Genomic DNA, 4837 nt, shown 5'->3' on the forward strand with positions numbered 1-4837 from the left:
ATTGAGTTTGACATGGGATTATCACGTTCAGGTATAACAGCAAACCAGACCGGTGGCGTCTATAGCTTGCCTGCGATTATAATGACCTTAAAATCGATTCAAATATCGTCAGTTGCCAAAGCTGCCGATCTATTATTCCTCCTCCTCGCCTTCACTGAGTTAATGACTTAGGATCGATATGCTGCACCTTCAGCGATCAGTGATACTGAATTAAATGAGCTCATGATCGATTCTAACTTCAGTCAAGGGCGGATCCAGAACACAATTTTGGGGGCCTAAGCAAAATGGTCCCCAACAAGTTGGTTCTAGAAATAACGGCGTGGGGTTCGGGGCCCGCTTAAGGGCCCCCAAATATTTTCCGATTCTAGATGCTCTGTGATGCCATCTGAAGCAATTTCTGACCACTGTGACCAAATCTTTTTGAGGAAAAGATGGTGGTGTACGCAGTGAATGCCTTTATAGCAACGTCACTAAAAATAAAAATGGAATATTATCATATACTGAACCACCCCCCCCCCCCATCGCATTAATAGGATTTACTGCTTTTAATACAGGACCTTTCTTAAAGGCAGTGAATCTGTCAATATTTTTGTGTTGAAGAATACTCTAATGTCAAATTATTTTGGACAAAAAACGTGGCTGCTGGAATACCTCATAATTTGTTTGCATTAGAGGCACTTAAGTAGATTTGCATTGTCTGACGTGTGGGTAAATTAACAAGAAACATTTTAAGTCAATCGTATTTTGGTGGACTTTTTTTGAGCCGGAGCAAAGGTAGGCATATGATATAATATTGTGATTTTACTTTCACATATACGGATAACGACTGTGAACTATGTATCATTTTGATCAGGCCTGCACGTGATGCCATCTTTCAACAAAATGTTGCCCTCTACACTGCAGTTATATCTCTAGATATATGACTGGTTTAAAAAGTGTTGACATCATAATGTTTAATGTGTGCCAAATAACATGCAAAAGGTGCTTCAATGTTTGGGTTGCCTGACGGGTGCTTCTCGGCATGACGTCACAGGACACAGGGCACCAAAACCATAGTTGTTGGAATATCTCATAATTCATTTGTCTTATGGACATTTTGGGAGATTTGTATTGGCTGATGAGTGAGTATATTGGCCAAATTATGTGCTTTATGGATTGAACCCGATACCGGTGTGAATTATATGCTAACCAAGAAAAACGAAATGGAAGAAATCAATGGGGGAGGGGTCTTTACAAAAAGAGTAACTGTCGTGTATCTCGTATGTTAAGTCTCGTAAATCAACCCATTTCAGTTCAGCTTACTTTCGGGAACTGTGGAGATAGATGCCGGCGTCGATGTCTTGGTTGGCAGAAAGGGCGTGGTTTGTACCAGCTTACTTTCAGGAACTGTGGAGATAGATGCCGGCGTCGATGTCTTGGTGCGCGGGAGGGGCGTGGTTTGTACCAGCTTACTTTCAGGAACTGTGGAGATAGATGCCGGCGTCGATGTCTTGGTTAGCGGGAGGGGCGTGGTTTGTACCAGCTTACTTTCGGGAACTGTGGAGATAGATGCCGGCGTCGATGTCTTGGTGTGTGGGAGGGGCGTGGTTTGTTCCAGCTGATTTTCGGGAACTGTGGAGATAGATGCCGGCGTCGATGTCTTGGTTGGCAGAAAGGGCGTGGTTTGTACCAGCTTACTTTCAGGAACTGTGGAGATAGATGCCGGCGTCGATGTCTTGGTTAGCGGGAGGGGCGTGGTTTGTACCAGCTTACTTTCGGGAACTGTGGAGATAGATGCCGGCGTCGATAACTTGGTGTGTGGGAGGGGCGTGGTTTGTACCAGCTTACTTTCGGGAACTATGGAGATAGATGCCGGCGTCGATGTCTTGGTTGGCAGAAAGGGCGTGGTTTGTACCAGCTTACTTTCAGGAACTGTGGAGATAGATGCCGGCGTCGATGTCTTGGTTAGCGGGAGGGGCGTGGTTTGTACCAGCTTACTTTCGGGAACTGTGGAGATAGATGGCGGCGTCGATGTCTTGGTGTGTGGGAGGGGCGTGGTTTGTTCCAGCTGATTTTCGGGAACTGTGGAGATAGATGCCTGCGTTGATGTCTTGGTTGGCAGAAGGGGCGTGGTTTGTAATTGCACCTCCTCCATCTCACAGATAAACGGTTTAAGAATGTTGCACTCGCAAGCATGCATAAGGTTGGGCGAATGGTTGATGCCCATGCATTGGGTCTTGCCGTAGGGTGGGCCATGTGGACTACCCCAATGCCAATCTGCAACGAGAAGTAACACAACTTATACAATGTTGTGGTCAAGTCTATCGCCGTGGGCCACGATCGAGGGGATTGGGGACACCCCCCCCCCCCCAACACACACACACACAAATAATTTTGGGCGGGGATACCAATGGCGTTTCCCCCCCTCATAAATTTACCACAGCGCGTATAATTTTTAATCCAATTTACCATTTTTTATAGCTATGAGATATTGCTTGAACCCCCCCTCCCCGTTCCCTTAGAAGCTGCTGGTCCCCCGTCCCCAAAATGTCGACAATAAATTACCCCTCTTGTCCATGTCCAGTCACAAGCGAACTCTGGCCACAAGTGACGGTTGATGACAGGGGATTCTCTTGTCACCACGTAACTTGATCAGCTTGTGACCGGACTTCATTAAAAATTAGAAATTTTAAGTGAACCAAAAACTTTACATTAACAATTAACAGTCTGGACGCCACTTTGATACTTACCCCAGTAGCCAAGTTTACTCAGGGGACTGGATACGTACTCAGAGGGGTCATCCTCACACGTCCACACCTGCCCGGTGCTTGTGGAAGAGCAACGCGTCCAGCTCCACTGATCTGCATACGAAACATATAGTACTTTTAGTTAGGCCTAATGTAGTCATGTCCTGAAAGATCACAAGTCTTTCGTACGCAAAGGGCTAAAAGTCGTCATGATTATTATATGCCTACCTTCTGTGTCTCGTAGCAAGGTGCAAGCAAAGTCGAACTCAGACCAGGTGTTTGTGACGATGAGATCTGCTCCGAACTCCTTGCACTTAGCCCGTGCATCCATCCAGGTTGCGTTGCTCCAGTTCTGCGTGGTACTCAAGGAGTAACACTTGCCCGTGACGACGTATGGCTGTTGAATCCAGTTGTTTGGGCATGGCTCTAAATCACGATTTAATGAACTTTTATCAGTGGCGCACCCAGGATTTGGGTTTTTCTTTGGAGGGAGGTGCACTATTTTTACGTTGGTGGCACCACTTATACCCCCCTATTAAACTACTCGAAAATAGGCCACATACATATCACCAAGGTCAAATCGTGGGACTAAAAAAAAAAAAAATACCTCCTCCCGGGTGCACCACTGACTTTTATGCGGTGTTGTAAAAACAAAATGTACAAAACATTGCTTTAATACCTACCATTTATCATATTAACTCAGAGTCATCTTTTGCATACTTTTCTTCATTCTGTGACAGCGATTATGCTAGCCACCACAAAAGCACACATCTTGATAAGCTGCGAGTTTACAAAGGTTCTCGTAGCACGGTGTATTCGTTTTTAAAATTTGTTCTGGAAGTAATCCCGTCTATAACAGGAAACGTTTTAAATCCATCGTATTTTGGTGGACATTTTGTTAAGCTGAGGGTATTGTTTGATATAAGATTGGGAGTTTACTTTCACCAATGGCGCATAAGGAGTATTATATATATTTTTCCAAAGATTTAGACAGAAACAGATAAAGCTTTCACTTTACGAGTCCATGTATGTACTGAAAATGCTAAGAGAAAATTATAGGAAATGGATATTCATTATCACATTCTTCTTTTGGCTCAAAAACAATACACCGAAAACAGGGGGGGGGGGGAATGGCATCAAGTGGTTTTAATTTTACAGTGTTCAATTAAGAGCCTTAAATTTTCAAAAGGTGTTTTACCTGAAATTGCATATTATAGGACATGATTTTTTGTTTACCATAAACCAACTGACTATTTGCGCCGCCGAAGTGAAAACATCGAGCCGCATTGTCTTCTGAATGCTTAACTTCATTTGACCAGTAGAGGGACTATTGTATTATGTAGCGTCGTGAGCATCTGTGATGGTGGATACGAGCGCTTTATAAATTCACATTATTGTAGTTCTCACAGACATTTACAAGACAAGAGTCAGTAGGAATATTCTTACCTGCTGATGTCACAGAAATCACAAAGGTAAGAGCTATCCACCAAGTGGCAACTACAACCATTCTTTTCACCAAAGGCACCGGCCTCATCTTCTCAGAACAAGCGCCGTGACGGATATGGCTGGAAAAGCCTTTAAATGTCACATTGTTTTTCCAAAAAAATATGTTGCTCTTGAGAAAATCAATCACAGGCCTTCGGTGTCGAAGATGGAAGTATCGACTTATGTCAGTCGTGTTTAGGTAAGGCCTTCTGAATAGAGGATTTCGATCGGCTAGCGGAATTAGCTTTTTATTAAAAACCCACAGATTGACTTGGTAATAGTTTACCGAGGATGAATTTCAGTGGACAGTCTTAGGTTGAGCATTTTGTCACAACAAAAACAATACCCATTTTTTTTGTGAACGCCACGAAAATATTGAAATACCGGATAGTAGAATCTGAGAATCCGTGAAAGCCTAAGGAAGTAATTCAATAAAATACCGAGAGCGTACATTTATTTTGCGAAAATCTGTTGGCGAGCGCGGCAGGGATGAAAATTACGTCAACTTGATTGGCCGCCCATCGAAAGTAACCTGAATGTTGCTCACACAGGATTTTAATATCAATGTTTAAGGGAGAGACCAAATTCAATTTAAAGATCCACAAAGAAAGCAAAATGAGCATTCA

The sequence above is a fragment of the Patiria miniata genome, unplaced genomic scaffold, assembly GCF_015706575.1.
Source record: "Patiria miniata isolate m_02_andy unplaced genomic scaffold, ASM1570657v1 HiC_scaffold_16, whole genome shotgun sequence".
Lineage (NCBI taxonomy): Eukaryota > Metazoa > Echinodermata > Asteroidea > Valvatida > Asterinidae > Patiria > Patiria miniata.